At 47.8% G+C, this 24,113-nt stretch overlaps 1 long non-coding RNA gene across 1 annotated transcript in view; it reads right to left on the minus strand.

The window, feature by feature from the left end:
* Positions 1–5,568: 5,568 nt before the first annotated feature.
* LOC138746200 (uncharacterized) overlaps positions 5,569–24,113 on the minus strand; it is a 47,769-nt gene continuing 29,224 nt past the window's right edge. The window contains exon 3 of the long non-coding RNA XR_011346799.1: positions 5,569–5,721. This is a non-coding gene — a long non-coding RNA (uncharacterized lncRNA). The remainder of the gene's footprint in view (positions 5,722–24,113) is intronic.

The following is a 24,113-nucleotide window of genomic DNA, read 5'->3' on the forward strand; positions in this document are numbered from 1 at the left end:
CATAGCCCTTCATTCCCCACTCATCATGTACCTGTCCATTTCTGAACTGTTAAGCATCTAATCTTTCACTCATGTCCCATCCTCTCATTCCTGTCTCACCCAACCTCAGTGCTTGCATTTACTCTATCTATACTCCTCATCATTTTGTGCGTCTCTTTCAAATCTCCTCTCGTTCTCTGATGCTCCAGGGATTAAAGTCCTAACCTGCTTAACCAGGGAAGTGAAAGGTAATGAGACGAACAAAGATTATGACAGAGCAGGACATTTGGGATAAAAACTAGAATGGGAAGGAGATCAGGGACCTTCATTGTTGGCATCATTGAACTTGTACAATATTCTTATTCTCTCCTCATATCCCTTGATGCCTTTGTTCCTCTACCCGTTGAATCCACAATCACTATGGCTCGCCCCTTCTCCCCACTTCCCTTCTGAGCCACAGGGCCAGACCCTGTGCCAGAGACCTGACCACTGTGGTAAAACAGAGGAGAATGGTCACCCTGTACTGCCCATTCCTTTTCATACTCTGAGACAGGAACCTGGGTGACCCAGGAGCTCATATTATTTCAAAATGTAGTATTTATTTAAAGAACTTCATAGTACACTACAGGCCCTTTGGCCTTCAGTGCTGTGCTGACCTATATATTCCCATGTGGCGGCCCACCACCGTGGAGATCAAGCCAGCACATTGGGCGGCACACACGGTAGTAAATAGCAGCATAACACACTGTTAACACATCCCTTAACACAGCGAACTGGAGCGGCTGAAAGCTGGAGCAGTACAAGACGACCACAAGCCTTAAAATGGCGCTGGCCAAGCTGCCCAGCAAACAGATCAATAGCAGGCTGGGGAAGAAGGGTATTTTCGTTCAAGAATGTTCCCGCCCACTATTGTTATTCATGCGGCTGACGTCAGCCAATCAAACAAATGGCAGGAACTTCAACTGTATAAAAAGAGCTTTTCCAGCCTCAATAAATCTCAGAGCTTAATCTCTCATACTGCGAATGTGTGTGTTTCTTTGTAGCAGTTGGCTGCAATTGGTGACCCCGACAGTTTAGAAGGAATCTAAACCTAGCGATGGAGAACGAAGCAGCGATCAGCGCAGTCGCCCTGAAGCTCCCGACCTTCTGGACAGTTCGACCCAGCCTGGTTCAACCAGGCTGAGGCTCAGTTCCAGATTCGGGACATCACATATGAGAGCACTCTGTACTACCACGTGGTCAGCACCCTGGATCCAGCGACTATAGACAGAGTGGCCAACTTCATCCACAGGCCACCATTGGAAGGCACTTACACGGCCTTCAAACAGTTATTAACCGAGACCTTTGGGCTCTTGCGGTGAGAGAGAGGGCACGGCTGTTCCACCTGGATGGGCTAGGGGATAGATCGCTGTCAGCGCTCATGAACGAGATGCTGGCCCTCCTGGGAGACCACGAGCCCTGCGTCATGTTCAAGCAGGTGTTCTTGGAGCAGTGCCCGAGGACATCCAACTGCTCCTGGCTGACGCAGATTTCAGCGACCCCTGGAAAGTCGCAGCACGGGCAGTCGACTGGCAGGCAGCGGGGAGTTGGGTCGCCAGCCTGACTGTCATCAGCCCACCCCCTGCCAGGCATCTGAAAGCTGCTAGCTTGCCTTGCTGCTTTTAGGTGCAATGGGGGATTCTCCGAGCCAGGTCATATACCTACAGGAGGAGGGTTAGGTAAGTACTCCTCCTGGCCGGGTTCTCCACTTTCAGTGGGCAACCCGACAGCCACATTGGGGTAGAATAGGTGGCTTTACAGTTGGGGGACTATGGGGCTGGGGCAGCTGGCGCAGGACTACAGGGCTGGGGTGCCGGCTGCTCCAGCCCCATAGTCCCGCGCCAGGGGGCTGTCAGGCAGCGAGGAGGAGGGTGTCGGCAGCGGGGAGGGGGATTGTCAGATGGCTGCCCCTGCTCCGACTCAAGAGCCGGTGTATGCTCCATGGCACCTCTCCCTGCTGTGGACTTTTCAGGTGGCAGAACACCGTCTTCAGTGCTGCCACCTGAACGTCCCTTCGCAGACGCCCACAGCCGGCTCCGGAGCTTCATTCTCCTGGCGATTCCACCTGAAAGCGGCTTTTGTAGCAGGCGGCTACACTCACCAAAACAAAAGTACTGAACCTTTCCTATCTCATAACCCTTTAATTTTCTTTCACTGATATACCTGTTTAGGAATGTCTTAAATGACCCTAATGTTTCAGCCTCCACCACCACAAACAAGGCATTCCTGGCACCCACATTGCAGGGTAAAGAAAAAACAACCTGATGTATCTCCTAAACTTCCTTCCCTTCACTTTGTACAGATGTCTCCTGGTGTTTGTTATTCCAGCCCTGGGAAACAGGTGTTGGCTGTCCACCCTATCTATACCTCTCCTAATCTTGTAGTCATCTATCAAGTCTCCTTTCATCATTCTTTGCTCCAAAGAGAAAAGTCTCAGCTCTGCTAACCTTGCCTCATAAGACACATTCTCCAATCCAGGCAACATCCTGGTCAATCTCCTCTGCACCCTCTTCTGAGCTTCCATATCCTTCCTGTAATGAAGTGATCTGAATTGAACATAATGATCTGTATGGTCTCGCCAGAGATTTCTACAGTTGCCACATGACCCTTTGACTCTTGAACTGAATCCTCCTATTAATGAAGCCCAGCATCCCATAGACCTTCTAACTATCCTATCAACCTGCACAGCCACCTTGAGAGTTGCATGGTTTTGGAGCCCAAGGCATCCACACACCTATGTAACCAACCATTAACTCTGTACTCAGCCTTCTGGTTTGTTCTTCCAAAATGTATAACCTCACACTTAAATGGATTGAACTCCATCTGCCACTTATCCAATTAACTCTGCATCCTGTCTATCTTTCAGCATCATCCAGAACTACTCCAACCTTCATCCGTAAACTTACTGCCCATCTTTCCATTTCTTAATCTAGGTTAGGGGTCTCCAAAGTGGTCGATATCGACCCCTGGGATCGATGGGACAATCCAGGGGGTCAATAAATGCCATGGGGTCGATAAACGGTCGGGTGCAAGGGAGGGGAGGGTCAATTTAACTTTTGAAACTAGAGTGTATGGCAGGGGTGGCCAACCTCACAAGAGCTGGTCTTGGTGGCTAACATGTTATATTTGGCTTCGACCTCTTAATAAGTAGAAATTGAAGGACTGACAGTGGAGAATAAGGAGGTATGCATCCGATGCCGCCACACCCCATCCCCGGTCCAACGCCACTACCCCCCCTCCCCTGTCCAGTGCCACCTGTCCCCTCGGCCAGTTCCACCGCCATCCCTCCATGCTGGGGGGGTCAACGAGGTATCATAAATTCCATGGTCTGAAAAGTTTATTCCATTGAGGTAGACTCCTGATCTAGGTAATCTATTAAAAATCTCAAAGAGCAGTGGCCCCTGAACTCCACTAGTCACTAGTCCAGGTAGTATACTGACTTTCCACTAGTACTACTTTGTTTTCAACACGCAAGCCAAATTTTAATCCACAGGGCCAAGATTCCGTGGATCCCATGCCTCCTGACATTTTTTAATGAGTCTCATGGGAGACCTTGTCAAATGCCCCACTGAAATGTATATAGACCACATCTACCTCTCTACCTTCGTCAATTTATTTTGTTACCTCAATTCAATTCAGGAACTGACTTCAATGTCTCAAAAAAATAACAGAATCAAGAATTAGCCAGATTTTTGGAATTCTAAGTAATACTCTATTTTGTTTTTAAAAAATCTAGCAAGAACATGGAGAAGGTGAAGGTAAAGCACGCAACAGATCTGAACAAATTGTTTGAAGACTTGGACATTTTGGAGCAGGTATGCAAATGAGCATAATTAGAACATTCACAACGTGGTGTATGCGAAAATTAATACAGAAGGTAGGACAGCGGAGAAACAGGCCCTTGGGCCCACAAGTCTGTGCCGAAGATGATATCCAAATAAAATGAAAGCTCTGCTTCTTGCACATGGTAGATAACCCACATCTTCCCCCACCCCCCAAACCAGGACAAAAGTCAGGTGAAGAAATTAATTTTAAAAACTTATAGCAACACAGAATGTGTCTAATTGTGCATTGATGATCGCAAAGGGTTTGATCTTTTTAAATGTAAGAGTGTAAAGCTTTGTTTTAAAATTATGATAACCACTTCGGCTTATTCAAACCTGTACGTTTGCTGGTCATCTTTTCAGTGACAAAAAGGCTTTTGTGGAGTGGAATGGTTCAGTTTTGGCAGGACACTGTAGTATTCTTCTTAAATAATTGAGTATAGAAGTTGGGATATTGTGGTAAAATTGCATGGGACATTGGTAAGGTCAAATTTGGAGGATTGTGTGCAGTTTTGGTCACCTAACTACAGAAAAGCTTGAAAGAAGATTTATTGGGATGTTTCCCAGACTTCAGGAACTGAAGGTTAAACAGGTTAGAACTTTATTCCCTGGAGCGTAGGATTTGATAGAAGTATTTAAAAATGAGGTGGGTAGCCAGAGTAAACGTACGTGGGCTTTTTCCACCGAGGTTAGGTGAGATACAAACCATAGGACATAGGTTAAAAGTGAAAGGGGATAAGTTGAGGAGGAATGTGAGGGGGAACTTCTTCACACAGAGAGTGGAGGGAGTGTGGAATGAGCTGCCAGCTGAAGTGGTGAATGTGGGCTCAATTTTAACATTTCAGAAGAATTTGGACAGGTACATAGATGGGAGGGGTATGGAGGGATATGGACTGGGTGCAGATCAGTAGGACTGATCCTAATGGTTTGGCACAGACTAGAATGGGCCTGTTTCTCTGTTCTTTGGTTCTATCCCGACTCTACCTCAATGGAATAAAAACAGTGCCTTTGGAGATTGCATCGCTGTGAGAGTGGGAATGCAGGGGTGGGTAGTTGTTTTTTTTTGTCATTAAAAAGAGAAAAGTGAATAAAGGAAACAAAGATTGTCGGGTTGTACTTGTACAATCAGATGACAATAAACTTGAACTTGTAGATGTTTATAAAGTCATGAGGGGCTTGATTAAAAGGAAGGCTCGCAGTCTTTTTCCAAAATTAAAGATTCCAGAACTGGAAAGGTTTACGGTGAGAGGAGAGAGAATGAAGTGGAACCCGAGGGGCAACGTTGTCACTCAGAGGGTGGTCCGTAGTGGGAATGAGGTGCCCGAGAAATCTGCAGCATGGAATCATGCCCTCCAACCCAATCTGCTGGCCAAGCCTATCCCACATGCCTAAGTTCAGTCCACATCCCTCTAATCCTTTCCTGGACATGTACCTGTCTAAGTGTACTTTAGCTGTTACATCTACTCTTAGTACATAGAACGTAGAACATTACAGAACTATGCAGAGGCCTTTCAGCCCATGATATTGTGATGGCCCAAGAAACCTACTCAACAATCCAACCTGTCCCAACACACACCCATAATCCTCTATTTTTCTCATATCCATGTTCTATTCCAAGAGTCATTTATTCTCTTTGATACATTTTAATAATTTGAAAGAGAGTAATATTACATGTCATCTATTGAACAGAAAATAGCTGTCAATCTTAATGTGTTAACATACAGAATATGAGGACATAAGCTTAATTATACAGTGTAATATATACATTGATCATGTTAAGAATAAGAAAGAGAAACTAATTTGAGGAGCTTCGGTCCGGACTCTGTTGTTAGACGGGGATTCGGATTTGATCATCATCTAAAGTCAACTCTTCCATGCACTGAGAAAAAGATAACAAAAAGAAAATAAGGGAAAACAATCATGTGAAGTAATGAAAGAGGGAAAAAGACCCCCCTCCCTGTACTAATCCTATCCCTCCCTCTAAACATGGTCACCAGCAAAGAATAAAAAAGGGAAAATAAGCCAGGGACTGAGTCCCGGCCTCTGCACATCAAGCGAACAGCACCCAGAGCACTCAGGCCTATGTCATCGAATTATACTGGTCATCCCTGAATGGGCCTCATCATTTGTCAAATTCAATCCTCGTTTCTCTCATAGTTTATCTGATTTTTTTCCAAGCTCAAACACATGATATCTTGAATCCAACACACGTGTGTCGGTGCTGGGCGATCTTCCCAGTTCAGCAAAATTGCTCCTCTGGCCATCAACGAGGTAAAAGCCACAACATTTCTCTGAGTTCGGTTCAAGGACATGTTTGAATAACCAGAGCCCAGACGAGGGCAATGATCCAATTTGACCTTGAGAATCTCTTAATACCGTCCGGGAAAATTCATCCCCAAACACCATTCCGTTTTGGGCGCTCCCAAAGCATACGAACTAGTGACGCCTCGTGAATTCTGCATCTGTCACACATTGGATCGATGTCAGAATAAAAATGGGATAATTTAACCTCAAACCACTTTGAATTGTGATAGACAATGTTGTGCACAGAATGAGGTGTCAACTCTCTATCCCTCTCATAATCTTATATACCTCTATCCAATCCCATCTCAACCTTCTACGCTCCAAGAATAAAGACCGAATTTGCTCAATTTTTCTTTGTAATCTAGATTCTGAAACCCAGGTAACATTTTCGTAAATCTTTTCTACACTCTCTCTAACTGGTATATATCCTTCCTATAATTCGGTGACCAGAACTGCACACATTATCTAAATTTGGCCTCACCAATGCCTTGAACAGTCTCAACATCACTTCCCAACTCCTATATTCTCTGCTTTAATTTATAAAGGCCAGCATGCCAGAAGCCTTCTTCACCACCCTATCCACAAGAGATTCTACCCTCAGAGAACAATGCACCGTTATTCTTAGATCTTTCTGCTCCATTGCATTCCTCAATGCCCCCCACCACTTATTACATATGTCCTGTTTTGATTATTCCTCCAAAATTAAGCACTTCACACATCTTAAGATTCTTTTTACATTGAATGTATTCTCTGAACATCTCCTTAATTCCTTGTTTTTTATATTTACTTTGTCTTCCTCTTTTTTGAACCAAATTTCCAATATCCCTTGAAAACCAAGGCTCTCTCAAACTTTTAACTCTGCCTTTTAACCTAACAGGAACAGAAAGATATTGTAGCCTCAAAATCTCCCCTTTAAAGGATCTTCACTTCTCTACTACATCCTTCTCATAAAACAAATCGTCCCAATCCACTCCTCGTAAATCATTTTGCATCTCCTCAAATCTAGCTTTTCCCCACTTGAAAACCTCAACCCCAGGCCCTGACCTATCCCTTTCCATAATTACATTGAAGCTAATGGCACCATGATCACTGGACCCGAAGTGCTCCAGACCAGATACCTCCGTCACCTGATCTATCTCATTCCCCAACAGTAGATCCAACACTGACCCTTCCCTAGTTGGTACCTTTACGTATTGCTGTAGAAAACTATCCTGCACACATTTGACAAACTCATCCAGCCCTATCACAGAATGGGTTTCCCAATCTATATCTGGAAAATTAAAACCTCCCACAGTCACAACCCTGTGCTTATTACAAATTTCAGCTCTAGTTCTCATTCCCAATTAGGTGGTCTAAAATACACCCCTTTCAGTGTAACTGTGGTGCTATGTAATTACAATACTAGGTCACCAGGGGTCATCCCAGTGGCCTTGTATATAAAGCAGTTCAGAGCTACAGTCAAGCCTTCCAGAGAGACAAGACCTCTTAGTACATATTAGTTTATTAAAGTTGTCTTATACTTGCACTGGTGGTGTGGTTATTGTCAGTACAATTTAATAAACTAAGATCATAGCTACTAGGATGGAAGCTGCTTCTGCTCCAACATACATTCCCGACCACCTGGAGACTCTTCCTGAGGAATGGAATCCGGGGACGACCAGCACACATGTGCATCCGAGGACAGAGATGGCGAGGGGCCGCTGTACTGGAATCGTGGTGGAATGTGGGGAAGACCACCGAAGTACAATAGGGCAGGTAAGAAATAGCCAAGACCCCTGCCTGCCTGTGGTTTCGCCGGTACAGGCACTGGCGACCCTAAAACTGGTCCGATCAGAAAGGGGCCACTACAAGCGCGGGTGGAAGGATCTCTACAAGTTGTGCTCCCGATCGCCACACATGTGCAGAATTCCCAACCACTCCAGAGCCAGGGAAAGCAGACACCGCTACTGTCACTCCCCCAGCAGCAGTTTCCCCAGTACCACAGAGACCTGACGCTACCACTGGGATCCCCTCTTTTTCTTTCTTTGGCTTGGCTTCGTGGACAATTTATGGAGGGGTATGTCCACGTCTGCTGCAGGCTCGTTGGTGACCGACGTCCGATGCGGGACAGGCAGGCACGGTTGCAGCGGTTGCAAGGGAAAATTGGTTGGTTGGGGTTGGGTGTTGGGTGTTGGGTTTTTCCTCCTTTGTCTTTTGTCAGTGAGGTGGGCTCTGCGGTCTTCTTCAAAGGAGGTTGCTGCCCGCCGAACAGTGAGGCGTCAAGATGCATGGTTGGAGGCGATATCAGCCCACTGGCAGTGGTCAATGTGGCAGGCACCAAGAGATTTCTTTAAGCAGTCCTTGTACCTCTTCTTTGGTGCACCTCTGTCTCAGTGGCCAGTGGAGAGCTCGCCATAAAACACGATCTTGGGAAGGCGATGGTCCACCATTCTGGAGACGTGACCCACCCAGCGGAGTTGGGTCTTCAGCAGCATGGATTCGATGCTTGAGGACTCTGCCAGCTCGAGTACTTCGATGTTGGTGATGAAGTCACTCCAATGAATGTTGAGGATGGAGCGGAGACAGCGCTGATGGAAGCGTTCTAGGAGCCGTAGGTGATGCCGGTAGAGGACCCATGATTCGGAGCTGAACAGGAGCGTGGGTATGACAATGGCTCTGTACACACTGATCTTTGTGTGTTTCTTCAGGTGGTTGTTTTTTCCAGACTCTTCTGTGTGGTCTTCCAAAGGCGCTATTTGCCTTGGCGAGTCTGTTGTCTATCTCGTTGTTGATCCTTGCATCAGATGAAATGGTGCAGCCGAGGTAGGTAAACTGGTTGACCGTTTTGAGTTCTGTGTGCCCAATGGAGATGTGGGGTGTCTGGTGGTCATGGTGGGGAGCTGGCTCAGTTTTCTTCAGGCTGACTTCCAGGCCAAACATTTTGGCAGTTTCCGCAAAACAGGACGTCAAGCATTGAAGAGCTGGCTCTGAATGGGCAACTAAAGCGGCATCGTCTGCAAAGAGTAGTTCACGGACAAGTTGCTCTTGTGTCTTGGTGTGAGCTTTCAGGCGCCTCAGATTGAAGAGACTGCCATCCGTGCAGTACCGGATGTAAACAGCGTCTTCATTCTTGAGGTCTTTCATGGCTTGGTTCAGCATCATGCTGAAGAAGATTGAAAAGAGGGTTGGTGCGAGAACGCAGCCTTGCTTCACGCCATTGTTAATGGAGAAAGGTTCAGAGAGCTCATTGCTGTATCTGACCCGACCTTGTTGGTTTTCATGTAGTTGGATAACCATGTTGAGGAACTTGGTGGGGGGGGGGGGGCATCCGAGGCGCTCTAGTATTTGCCAAAGCCCTTTCCTGCTCACGGTGTCGAAGGCTTTGGTGAGGTCAACAAAGGTGATGTAGAGTCCTTTGTTTTGTTCTCTGCACTTTTCTTGGAGCTGTCTGAGGGCAAAGACCATGTCAGTAGTTCCTCTGTTTGCGCGAAAGCCACACTGTGATTCTGGGAGGACATTTTCGGCGACACTAGGTATTAGTCTATTAAGGAGAATCCTAGCGAAGATTTTGCCTGCAATGGAGAGCAGCGTGATTCCCCTGTAGTTTGAGCAGTCTGATTTCTCGCCTTTGTTTTTGTACAGGGTGATGATGATGGCATCATGCAGTTTGGCATGCAGAGTTTTGCCGCCAGCCTTCCAGACCTCTGGGGGGATTCCATCCATACCTGCTGCTTTGCCACTTTTCAGTTGTTCAATTGCCTTATATGTCTCATCCTGGGTGAGGACCTCATCCAGCTCTAGACTCAAGGGCTGTTGAGGGAGCTGGAGCAGGGCGGATTCTTGGACTGAGCGGTTGGCACTGAAAAGAGATTGGAAGTGTTCTGACCATCGATTGAGGATGGAGATCTTGTCGTTAAGGAGGACTTTGCCGTCTGAGCTGCGCAGAGGGCTTTGGACTTGGGGTGAGGGGCCGTACACAGCCTTTAGAGCCTCGTAGAAACCCCTGAAGTCGCCAATGTCGGCGCTGAGCTGGGTTCGTTGGGTGAGGCTAGTCCACCACTCATTTTGGATCTCCCGGAGTTTGAGCTGAAGATGGCTACATGCGAGATGGAAGGCTCGCTTTTTCTCTGGCCAGGAAGGCTTTGCAAGGTGAGCTTGGTGGGCAGCTCGCTTCTTTGCCAGCAGCTCCTGGATTTCCTAGTTGTTTTCGTCAAACCAGTCCTTGTTTTTCCTGGAGGAGAAGCCCAGTACCTCTACCTCTTCAGTGGATTGCAGTATGGCCATTTTCAGCTGATCCCAGAGGGTTTCAGGAGACGTGTCTGTGAGGCAATTTGCATCCTCGAGCTTTGCTTGGAGGTTTGCCTGGAAGTTTCCTCTCACTTCGTCTGACTGTAAGTTTCCAACATTGAACCTCTTTCTGGGGGCTCCACAGTTCTTGAACTTTGGCTTGAAGTGAAGGTTGAGCTTGCAGCGAACCAGCCGGTGGTCAGTGTGGCATTCCGCGCTGGGCATGACCCTGGTGTGGAGCACATCTCGTTTGTCTCTTTCTCGCACCAGTACGTAATCCAGGAAGTGCTAGTGTTTGGATCGGGGATGCATCCAGGTAGTCTTCAGGCTGTCTCTCTGCTGGAAAAGGGTGTTAGTAATGACAAGCCACTGTTCTGCACAGAGCTCCAACAAGAGGCGCCCATTGTCATTGCACTTGCCGACGCCATGCTTGCCAAGGATTCCTGGCCAGGTTTCTGAGTCTTTGCCGACGTGAGCGTTGAAGTCGCCAAGCATGACAACCTTGTCGGCTGTAGGGGTGGGTTGGATGAGGTTGCGCAGATCAGTGTAGAACTTGTCCTTTTCTGCTGGTTCCGCCTGGAGGGTTGGAGCATAGACACTGATGAGGGTGATGTGACGCTTGTTTTGAAGGGGGAGTCGCATGGACATGATCCGGTCAGAGTGGACTGTTGGGAGGTTTTCGAGTTTGGAGGCAATGAAGTTCTTGACCATGAAGCCAACAGCAGATAGGTGTCGTTCAGCCTGAGGCTTGCCAGACCAGTAGAGTGTGTAGCCCGGGCCGTGTTCTTGGAGGCTGCCTACATCCGCAAGGAGGACTTCGCTGAGAGCGACTATGTCGAGTCTGAGGAGTTCATGTGCGATGAGGGCAGACTGACATTCAGGTCGGTGGCTGTCAGCCTTGTCTAGCATGGTTCTGATGTTCCAGCATGCTAGCTTGAGTTTGTGTGCATCTTTTGAGGGGGAGGACGTGGACATGTCCTCGGGCCTGCGCAAAGGAGCTTTTAGGTGGAGTGCAGTGTGCGCAGTACTGGCCCCACCCTTTACACCCATGGTTCATGTGCCATGGCCAAGCAAGCTGGGATGTGGCAGCGAGATCCTTGGGTCATAAGTTTTATATCGGAGTGTCCTTCTCCTATGCAGGTTGCTTAACTGGGCTGAAGAGGCCTGCCTCCCCTTTTAGGTCGAACCATATCTGGAGATCTACGACCACTGTCCACAGTTATGGAGTGGTGCGCCCTGGAATTGGCCTGCGTGCGTTTACTCCTGCCGTGGCCGAGTGCTGGCGGTGCGGGCGAGCTTTCTTCTGCCCCTCCTACTGGGCCCTGGAGCCCCCGGACAGGCAGCTCGATTATTTCCACGCCTGGTTGTACCATGCAGGGTCGAGTGGGCAGGAACACACAACCTTTCCCATGCCTTGCAAAACACCCCGGAGGTTTACTGAGGACGGACAGGGCCTATCCGAACACAGTAGGGAGCAGGCCGCAGGCCTGTAGTTGCCCCTACTTCCAAGGTAAGGGCCAGGCTGCTCAACCAGGAACTCGTGGGGCCAGCCTACGGCTCTTGCACCCTGCACCCGGAGCCCTAGCTGGTCAGCGGGCTCCCACCAAACACGGACAGGCTGGGCAAGGGGCGAGCCCCAAGTCTGCAGGAATCTTTACGGTCGGGTTAATCCTCACCGGCTATCCCGGCCGAGCTCCAGGAGAACGGATCTATCCTAATCTGCCGGATGCTGGGAGGGTGGATTCCAGAGGGGCAGCTCAGGTTAGGGTTAGGGTTAGGCGTCGGATGTCCCGCGGGGGTTCGGGGACGTGGGATTTAACCAATGTTGGACCTGCAGATATTGGGTTCGCCAGATGTTGACCTGAGCTCCGGTGGCCTACTGCAAACATCCCAAAGGCAGAGACTCAGCCAACAGCCCCAAGCACCCAGGTTACTCCTCCAGCAGACACAAGCCCAACAGAGGCTCTACCTCCAGCTCCCAGTACCCCAGGGTCCACCCTTGCTACACCTAGACCCAGAGACCATGTGGAAACCAGGATCGACTCCCAGGGTGCCCCCACATTACCTAAGGGACCTGAGTCTGCAGCTTAAACATGCTGGAGCTCGACCCCATAAATCCTGGAGCTGGCACACACTTCGGCCACTGGCAGAGATGGTTTCTGAATTACGTGGAGGGTGTTGAGGCATCAGATAAAGAGCTATTAATGCTGCTGTTAGCCCAGCTGGGAGACCACCCTTACTCCCTTATACAGGATGCCAGGTCCTACCAAGAGGCAATGAGCACTTTACAGAGGCATTACAGTGAGGGGCATCGGGAACTCCACTCCTGGTACAGGGCCATGACCAGGTCACAACAAGTAGGGGAGTCTGCCAGAGACTTTATACTCTCTCTGAAAGATCTGGTGAGAGGCTGCTATTTTAAAGCAGTATCAGCTCAGGAGTATGCGGAGGACCATATTAGGGACAGAATTGTTGCGGGCATATGGTCCACTGAGACGAGACATCGATTGCTGGAGAAAGGAATGGTGGGGCTAGATGAGGCAGAGACTATTGCAGAAGCTTTAGAAAGCACCAGGAAAGAATTGGAGGAGTACTCACAGGACCCTGGGCTGGGACTGGGACAAATGTCACACTGCTGGACTCTCTCGCCCCACGAAAAGAAAAGTTTGCTGCCTCACAGGAATTCACAGCAGCGGCAGCACCTTGAGGGTCCCAAGTGCTTTTTCTGTGGACAAAGAAAGCACCCCAGAGCCCTCTGACCTGCCAGAGAAAATGTCTGTTCCAACTGTGGAAAACGTGGGTATTATGCAAAAGTCTGCAGAAGCCCCAAGGCCACGGCCAAGGCCCATTCTCATGCTAATGAGAGGCAGGAAAGCTCTTCTTTCTCCACAGACAAATGCCATGTGCAGCCGGCCATCTTGGACAATGTTACAGAGCAGAGGACACACTCTTCAGGAGATGAATATGACGGCGAGTACTATCGGATGGAAGGACACGAAGGACATCCTAGACTTGTTTCCTGCGCATGAATCAGACCAGTCCACACAATTTATCTGATGCCACTGTGTGCATCAAAATTAATGATGTGAGGGTAAATTGCTTAATAGATAGTGGAAGCACGGAAAGTTTTATTGACCAGGGGTTAGTCAACCGCCTTGCCCTCCCCACACGCCCGAGTGAGCACCAGATCCTGTTAGCAGCCAGCAGCCTTGCGGCTGAGGTAAAACAGTTTTGCAGGGTTACTCTAGAAATCCAGGGCACAAAATATGAAGGGTTCAAATTACTAGAACTCCCTCACCTCTGTGCCCCGGTATTATTGGGGTTAAATTTTCAGTGCCAGTTAGAAAGCATTACAATAGTGGACAACGGGCCGTACCCCCCACTAAGCCTTACAAAGAAACATCACTGCAGCCTGTCTGTCCTGAACATAGAACCCCTTCCGCTGTTCACACACCTGACCCCAGAATACACACCAATAGCCACAAAGAGCAGGAGGTACAGCCCGAGGGACAGAGCCTTCATTAGGACAGAGGTCCGCAGGCTACTACAGGACGGCATCATAGAGCAGAGCACCAGCCCCTGGAGAGCCCAGGTGGTTGTAGTAAAGTCAGGAGAAAAACTGCGCATGGTAATGGATTACAGCCAGACAATCAACAAATTTACACAACTAGATGCCTAACTCCTGCCACACATAGCAGACATGGTCAACAACATTGCGCAGTATAAGGTGTTCTCCACCATAGACCTGAAGGCAGCATACCACCAACTGCCCATGAGAAACAGCGATCGCATTTACACGGCATTTGAGGCAGATGGCAGGCTGTATCAATTTCTGCACCTTTCCTTTGGTGTCACCAATGGAGTGTCCCTGTTTCAGAGAGAAATGGACTGAATAGTAGATGAGTTCCAACTGAAAGCGGTGTTCCCCTACTTAGACAACGTGACAATCTGTGGCCACATTCAGGAGGGTCATGACACGAATTTAAAACGCTTCTTCCAGGCAGCCAAGGAAAGGAACCTAACATACAACAGAGACAAATGCGTCTTTAGCACCAGGAAGTTGCCAATCCTGGGCTACATAGTGCAGAACGGGGAAATCAGCCCAGAACCAGCCCGTATGCGCCCTCTCCTAGACCTCCCAGTGCCACACACCCTGAAAGCACTAAAAAGGTGTTTGGAACTGTTCGCTTATTACGCCCAATGGGTCCCCAACTACGCCAACAGGGCCCGCCCACTTATAAAAGCCTCAGTTTTCCCATTGTGCCCAGCAGCCACCAGATCACTCAGGGACATTAGGGACCATATCGCTAAAGCTACCATGCGGTCCATAGATGAGTCGATCCCGTTTCAAGTAGAAACGGATGCATCCGATGTGGCTCTGGCAGACACCCTAAACCAAGACGGATGACCGGTGGACTTTTTCTCGCGAACCCTACAGGGGTCAGAGGAAAGACACACAGCAGCTGAGAAGGAGGCCCTAGCCATTGTGGAAGCAGTAAGGCACTGGCGACATTATCTGGCGTGCAAACACTTCACCCTCATCACGGACCAACGGTCTGTGGCTTTTATGTTCGATAACCAGAACAGGGGGAGAATTAAGAATGACAAAATCCTGCGCTGGCGGATAGAATTGTCTATATTTAAGTTCGACATTCTATACCACCCTGGGAAACTCAACAAGCCTCCGGACACGCTGTCCAGAGGCACTTGTACCATCCTTAACCCCACATCCCAGTTGCAGAGCTTGCACAATGAGTTGGGCCACCCGGGGGTCACTAGACTGTTTCACTTAATTAAAACCCAAAACCTCCCATTTTCGTTAGAGGAAGTGAGGTCAATGAACAAGAGCTGCCCCATCTGTGCGGAATTTGCAAACCGCAATTTTACCGGACAGTCAAAGCCACCCTGATAAAAGCTACCAAACCTTTTGAACGTCTCAGCCTTGATTTTAAAGGCCCACTCCCATCCAATAATAGAAATGTCTATTTCCTAAACATAATAGATGAATATTCCCATTTCCCCTTCGCAATCCCGTGTTCTGATGTATCAACAGCCACTGTTATAAAATGCCTCCAACCCATCTTCAGCATATTTGGGTACCCAAACTACATACACACAGACAAGGGGGCTGCATTCGTGAGCACAGAAGTACAGCAGTACCTGTACGAGAGAGGGATTGTACCAGCCACACTACAAGTTACAATCCCAGGGGGAATGGACAAGTTGAAAGAGAAAATGCCACTATCTGGAAAACGGTCCTCTTGACCTTAAAAGCAAAAGACCTGCCTGTTACTAGATGGCAAGAAGTGTTGCCAGAGGCCCTACACACTAAACATTCTTTGTTGTGTACTGCCACTACATGACCCCACATGACCGTATCTTTCGCAAGGAAAGGCACGACGGGCACAGTTCTGCCTAAATGGATGATGACACTGGGACTTGTTCTCCAGAAGCACTGCAGACCCAACAAAGCGGACCCACTGGTGGATCAAATGGAGTTAAGGCACATGAACCCTCAGTGCCTTCGTCACATTCCCAAATGGAAGAGAAGACTCGGTGGCCACTGGCTGGACGTGTGAACAACGTGGAGGAAACACAGATGTCTACGGATCAACAAGGGAGCGCAGCAGCACTCACTAGAACAGTCGTCCATCGAGTCACCCCAGAGGACTATACCACCCACCCCAGAAATCAGGACCCTGGGTACAACCCCCCCCCCCCCCCAAAATATCACCATATCACCACCCTAGACTTGATGGCAGGACCTAATCCCATACAAGATGATCCCCAGCCCACACGGCCACATAACCAACCAGTACTTCCCACTCCCACACCTCCACCAAGAAAGGCCAAAAGGCAGACCGCAGTCCCCACCCCTATACCACTACCGAGGAGGTCCAGAAGGCAATGGAAGCCACGAAAAATTTTGGACATAAACTTACACACAAGGGAAAGAGGACGGGATGAGGGGGGAATAATTTTTTTTAAGGGGGGGTGAATACTCCTTTCTCATTCCTCAATTCCACCCAAATAGCCCACCTTGACAATTCCTCTGATCTATCCTGCTGAAGCCCCAATGTAATATTTTCTATTCCTAACTCCCTGTACTCATTTTTCAGGTCCTCTTCGGTCTTCCTCCCTACATTGTTGGTACCTTTGTGTACCATGATCTCTGGCTCATCTCCCTCCCAATTTAGGATGTCTTGGTCACGAGCAGCAACATCCTGGACTATGGCACCAGCGAGACAAACCATCATCTGGTTCTCCTTACTGTGTCCACAGAATCCCCTATCTGTCCTCCCAAATATTGAGTCCCCTAAGACTACTGCCCTCCTCTTCCTTTCCCTACCCTTCTGACCCACAGGGGCTGACTTGTGCCAGAGGTACAGCCACTGTTGCTTTCCCCAGCTAGACAGTCCCCCCAACTTTTTATTGAGGGTTACAGCCCAGGGGTCCTCTCTAGCACCTTACTTTTTCCCTTCCCTCTCAGGTCTTCAGTTGGCACATGTGTGAGCCTTTGTTGGATTCACATATTGGAGTTTGATTGGCGCATGCGGGAGAGTTAATCACTCTGACGATATTGAAATCACACCCTTAACTCTTCCGCATGCACCAACCGAACTCCGATCCGTGAACCCCACAGCCCATGCACCTTCCGAAGACTCGCGTATTTGCACAGGAATCAAAATGGTCGTGCCCAACCCCAGTACCCCAGAACGCTAACTAACAACGTAAGTATGCACATCTTGGCTCTTACGTGCCCTGTATCCCTGATATAGTTTGTGAAATACTACACAAACCACATATATTTTGTTTTTTTATATACAGTAAAACCATATAACACGCTGCTGAAGATCCAGCTGTGCTGGGTGGGTCACGTCTCCAGAATGGAGGACCATCGCCTTCCCAAGATCGTGTTATATGGCGACCTCTCCACTGGCCATCGTGACAGAGGTGCACCAAAGAAAAGGTACAAGGACTGCCTAAAGAAATCTCTTGGTGCCTGCCACATTGACCACCGCCAGTGGGCTGATATCGCCTCAAACCGTGCATCTTGGCACCTCACAGTTTGGCGGGCAGCAACCTCCTTTGAAGAAGACCGCAGAGCCCACCTCACTGACAAAAGGCAAAGGAGGAAAAACCCAACACCCAACTCCAACCAACCAATTTTCCCCTGCAGCCGCTGCAACCGTGTCTGCCTGTCCCGCATCGGACTTGTCAGCCACAAACGAGCCACCAGCTGACGTGGACTTTTACCCCCTCCATAAATCTTCATCCGCGAAGCCAAAGCCAAAGAAGATAACCATTTAAAGCACAGAAAAGGCCAGTTCGGCCCTACTAGTCCATGCCGTAACAAATTCCCACCCCCCTAGTCCTACTGACCAGCACCCGGTCCATACCCATCTAGTCCCCTCCTATCCATGTAACTATCCAGTCTTTCCTTAAATGTAACCAATGATCCCGCTTCAACCACGTCTGCCGGAAGCTCATTCCACATCCCTACCAACCTTTGCGTAAAGAAATTTCCCCTCATGTTCCCCTTATAATTTTCCCCCTTCAATCTTAAACCATGCCCTCTAGTTTGAATCTCCCCCACTCTTAGTTGAAAAAGCCTATCCACATTTACTCTCTCTGTCCCTTTTAAAATCTTAAACATCTCTATCAAGTCCCCCCTCAATTTTCTACGCTCCAGAGAAAAAAGCCCCAGTCTGTACAACCTTTCCCTGTAACTCAGACCCTGAAATCCTGTCAACATTCTCGTGAACCTTCTCTGCACTCTCTCTATTTTGTTTATATCTTTCCTATAATTTGGTGAACAAAACTGTACACAGTACTCCAAATTTGGCCTCACCAATGCCTTGTACAATTTCATCATAACCTCCCTACTCTTGAATTCAATACTCCGATTTATGAAGGCCAACATTCCAAATGCCTTCTTCACCACACCATCTACCTGAGTATCAGCCTTGAGGGTACTATTTACCACAACTCCTAAATCCCTTTGTTGCTCTGCACTCCTCAATTGTCTACCATTTAATGCATATGACCTATTTAGATTTGCCTTTCCAAAATGTAACACCTCACACTTATCTGTATTAAATTCCATCAGCCATTTCTCAGCCCACACCTCCAGCCTTCTTAAATCACCTTTTAATCTACGGTAGTTGGATAACCATGTTGAGGAACTTTGGGGGGTATCCGAGGCGCTCTAGTATTTGCCAAAGCCCTTTCCTGCTCACGGTGTCGAAGGCTTTGGTGAGGTCAACAAAGGTGATGTAGAGTCCTTTGTTTTGTTCTCTGCACTTTTCTTGGAGCTGTCTGAGGGCAAAGACCATGTCAGTAGTTCCTCTGTTTGCGCGAAAGCCGCACTGTGATTCTGGGAGAATATTCTCGGCGACACTAGGTATTATTCTATTTAGGAGAATCCTAGCGAAGAGTTTGCCTGCAATGGAGAGCAGCGTGATTCCCCTGTAGTTTGAGCAGTCTGATTTCTCGCCTTTGTTTTTGTACAGGGTGATGATGATGGCATCATGAAGGTCCTGAGGCAGTTTTCCTTGGTCCCAGCAAAGCTTGAAAAACTCATGCAGTTTGGCATGCAGAGTTTTGCCGCCAGCCTTCCAGACCTCTGGGGGGGATTCCATCCATACCTGCTGCTTTGCCACTTTTCAGTTGTTCAATTGCCTTATATGTCTCTTCCTGGGTGAAGACCTCATCCAGCTCTAGCCTTAGGGGCTGTTGAGGGAGCTGGAGCAGGGTGGAATCTTGGACTGAGATACAGCAATGAATCCTTCTCCATAAACAATGGCATGAAGCAAGGCTGCGTTCTCGCACCAACCCTCTTTTCAATCTTCTTCAGCATGATGCTGAACCAAGCCATGAATGACCTCAACAATAAAGACGCTGTTTACATCCGGTACTGCACGGATGGCAGTCTCTTCAATCTGAGGCGCCTGCAAGCTCAGACCAAGACACAAGAGCAACTTGTCCGTGAACTACCCTTTACAGATGATGCCGCTTTAGTTGCGCATTCAGAGCCAGCTCTTCAGCGCTTGACATCCTGTTTTGTGGAAACTGCCAAAATGTTTGGCCTGGAAGTCAGCCTGAAGAAAACTGAGGTCCTCCATCAGCTAGCTCCCCACCATGACTACCAGCCCCCCCAAACCTCCATCGGGCACACAAAATACAAAACGGTCAACCAGTTTACCTATCTCGGCTGCACCATTTCATCGGATGCAAGGATCGACAACGAGATAGACAACAGACTCACCAAGGCAAATAGCGCCTTTGGAAGACTACACAAAAGAGTCTGGAAAAACAACCAACTGAAAAACTGCACAAAGAGAAGCGTATACAGAGCTGTTGTCATACCCACACTCCTGTTCGGCTCCGAATCATGGGTCCTTTACCGGCATCACCTACGGCTCCTAGAACGCTTCCACCAGCGTTGTCTCCGCTCCATCCTCAACATTCATTGGAGTGACTTCATCACTAACATCGAAGTACTCGAGATGGCAGAGGCCGACAGCATCGAATCCACGCTGTTGAAGATCCAACTGCGCTGGGTAGGTCACGTCTCCAGAATGGAGGACCATCGTCTCCCCAAGATCGTGTTATATGGTGAGCTCTCTACTGGCCATCGTGTCAGAGCTGCACCAAAGAAGAGGTACAAGGACTGCCTAATGAAATCTCTTGGTGCCTGCCCCATTGACCACCACCAGTGGGCTGATATCGCCTCAAACCGTGCATCTTGGTGCCTCACAGTTCGGCGAGCAGCAACCTCCTTTGAAGAAGACCGCAGAGACAACCTCACTGACAAAAGACAAAGGAAGAAAAACCCGACACCCAACCCCAACCAACCAATTTTCCCCTGCAACCGCTGCAACCATGTCTGCCTGTCCCGCATCGGACTTGTCAGCCAAAAACGAGCCTGCAGCTGACGTGGACATTTACCCCTCCATAAATCTTCATCCGCGAAGCCAAGCCAAAGAATCTACGGTAATCTTCCTCACTGTCCACAACACCACCAATCTTTGTATCATCCGCAAACTTGCTTATCCAATTCTCCACCCCTACTTCCAGATTGTTAATATATATAACAAACAATAGTGGACCCAGGACCGATCCCTGAGGAACTCCACTAGTCACCGGCCTCCAATTGGTCAAACAATTTTCTACCACTACTCTCTGATACCTCCCATCCAACCATTGCTGAATCCATTTCACTACCTCCTCATTTATACCTAATGCCTCCACCTTTTTTCCTAACCTCCTGTGGGGAACTTTGTCAAAAGCTTTACTAAAGTCTAAATAGACAACATCCACAGCTTTCCCTTCATCAACCTTTTTTGTAACCCCCTCGAAAAACTCAATCAGGTTTGTCAAGCATGATCTACCCCTGACAAAACCATGCTGATTACTCCCTAGCAATCCCTGTACCTCCAAATATTTGTAAATACCATCCCTCAGAACACTTTCCATCAACTTGCCCACGACAGACGTCAGACTCACGGGCCTATAATTCCCAGGTTTACATTTAGACCCTTTCTTAAGCAGTGGAACCACATGTGCCACCCTCCAATCCTTTGGCACTACCCCCGTGGCCAGTGACATCCTAAATATCTCTGTTAATGGCCCCACTATCTGTCCACTAGGCTCCCTGAGTGTCCTTGGGAATATTTTGTCCGGTCCCGGAGATTTATCCACCTTTATCTTTTTCAACACAGCCATCACTACCTCCTCGGTTATCCTTATATGCTTCATGACCTCCCCACTATTTTTCTTTACCTCAACTGGTTCAATATTTTTTTTCCCTAGTGAATACCGAGGCAAAGAAATCATTCAAAATTAGAATACGGTAGTTGGGGTCCAAGATTTCATACCGTGTTTCCAGCTGAGTCGCAGAACAGATGCACATATGTCAGAATGCCCACGGATAATCAAACCCAAACATGAACAGTTTTTGAAGGATCCGTGATCTAAAACTAACAATTTCAATGAAAGAAAGCAAACACATTCTTTTAATATTGGTGTTCTGAATTTTAATCAACTTATTACACAGATGAGGGTCCCAGCTGACCTCGCCTGGACAAACCAGTTGGACACAACTGCAGCTGCTCTGGCTTTCTTCCTGGATAGCTCCTCACTGTCACTGATTGTGTGGACAAATGACCTGAGTTTGTCCTCTTCTTTCAGCCACCCTCGCTCACAGTGTTGATTCAGGTACGCCAGTCTCCCTGCAGACTTTGGCCTGTGTCCCTCCATTCCTTATCCTGTCCACCAGATCCAACTTTTCATTCATCTTGTACCACTGTTCCTTGCCCATTTGGATCTTGTATTTCTGCGCACTGTTGTTGTTTCTGATGAGATTCTGAGCGGTTGATGATGTGCGTTTGTAGAGTGATTCTCCATCATACTTGCAGTTAAATTTTCACAAGTTGAGCCAAACAAAAGAACGTAATTAACACGGCACTATTTGATCAAGCGCAGTGTTAAATAGGTGAGAAGTAAATCGACTCCTGCTAATGGAGGTAATTTATGCAGACTAACACCTTCAAAGGAAACTAAAGCTGTAAATATACAAAATGTCAGTCAAACACATCTATTAAAACTAAGTTAAGTATTTAATTTATAATTTCAAATGGTTCCCTTTGTCATCTTGATCAAAGAAACAGATGTTGAGGGCAAAACGAATATCAATAATCTGTCAAAACCATCCTTTTTTCCATCCATCTATCTTTCAAAATTTGCAAAATTTGGGGTTCACACACACCCATGTTATAAACGATTCCGCGGATTAACAAATCGCATTCTAACGAGGTTTTAGTGTATATATATTTTTAAAGATTCGCCAATTTGTGGGGGTAGTCATGAGGTGGGGACTATTTGTTCTGTGTACAGTTTTGGGTGCCTTATTTGAGAAAGGACGTTCTAGCATTGGAGAGGGTTGAGACCAGATTTACTGGAATGATACCAGGAATGAAAGGGTTAGCAAATGATGAGCATTTGTCAGCTCTTGGACGGCACTCGTTGAAGTACAGAAGGAGGAGGGAGGATTCATAGAGACATTTTGAATGTGGAAAGGTCTGAACAGAGTAGATGTGCAAAGGATTTTCCCATGGTGCGGGAGTCTCGAACAAGAGGCCACAACTTCAGGATAAAAGGGTGTCAGTTTTAAAACGAGATGCGGAGAAATGTCTTTAGACAGAGCGTCACAAGTCTGTAGAACTTGTTGCCACAGGCAGCTGTGGAAGTGAGGTCTTTGGGTGTATTTAGACAGGGCATCAAGGGTTACGGGGATGTTAGAAATAGAAGTACCTTAACAGAAATTGCTCGAGACAAAAATTGAGAACAAAGAACATTTATTATAACAACAATGCAACGTTGGGTGCTTCCCCTTACCCTGGGAATATACACACACACTGGGGCTCACCCAACTTTTATACAGTGAATTTCAGTATAGGAATACCCTCCCTCTTACATTCTTCTGCCTCCTGGATGGGTTTGGCATTAGGCAATCCTACCTGCCTACGTGCTGTTTCTGTGACTTGGAGGACCGGGGGTATCCTGTCGGTGTCCCTTCATTTTATTATCCTCATTGTCCTTATTCACAACCCTGCCTTTGTCCCCATTCACACCTTTCCGACTCTCAGAGCTACAGTCTCTTCATATGCAGAGTTCGCTAATCCTTGTCTAGGGTTTACTAATTTAATATGTATAACTTGGTACATCCGTGTAAGGCTTACTAATTATATATGTAGAACTTGGTACTTCTGTCTAGGGCTAGGAGACCCTTATCTCACCCTCTACTTCCTACATTCTATTATTCCTTGCCTCTCCTTATCTTATTCATATGGTGGGCTCACTGATCCTGTCGAAAGGACTAGAAGGTTCTTATCTTACATAGACTGACTCTGCTTCCTGCATCCTAATTTCCATGCTAAGCCTGTTCATACTGGTTTAATCCATCACTCCATGTGTCTGTACTAGTTTCCCCATCTTTCATATTTTCATGTCAAGTTTACTCATCTCTCACAGGGAGAAAGCCGTGGAGTGGGGCTGAGTGATAAGGATCAGCTCATGATTAAATGGCAGAGCAGCCCCGAGGGGCCAATTGGCCTACTTCTGCTCTTGTAGCTTGTGTGACAAATGTCAATTGCTGCAACAACATGGCCTTTTGTTCCTTCTGGGGGTTCGGGCTTCGATGTTCCAAGTGCTATCTCAGCTTGTTCCTGGCAGACCCTCTCTCTCTTCTGACTTCCTCTTAAAACAGTTTCACAGCTTAAATTAGCTTCCACATCCTGTATGTTTCTAAATGCAATTCTGCTTTTGAACATAATTGGGTGCATTTAAGGCAGAGATGGACAGGTTCTTGATTCGCCCAGACATTAAAGATTATGAGGAGAAGGCCAGACAGTGGGGAAGAGGCCAGGGCAGTGGGGAGAAGGTCAGACAGAGGGGAGAAGGCTGGGCAGTGGGGAGGAGGCCAGGCAGTGGGGAGGAGGCCAGGCAGTGGGGGGAAGGATAGGGGATGGGGAGAAGGCTGGGCAGTGGGGTTGAATGGGAGAATGGATCAGCTCATGATTGAATGGTGGGGCAGAATTGATGGCTGAATTTCTGGACACTATCTTATTCAATGTATTATGTAAGAGATGACCAACTGGCTTGCCTGTAAAAGAACCTCTCTCACTGCATCTCAGTACA

Source organism: Narcine bancroftii, chromosome 1 (assembly GCF_036971445.1).
Source record: "Narcine bancroftii isolate sNarBan1 chromosome 1, sNarBan1.hap1, whole genome shotgun sequence".
Taxonomy (NCBI): Eukaryota; Metazoa; Chordata; class Chondrichthyes; order Torpediniformes; family Narcinidae; genus Narcine; species Narcine bancroftii.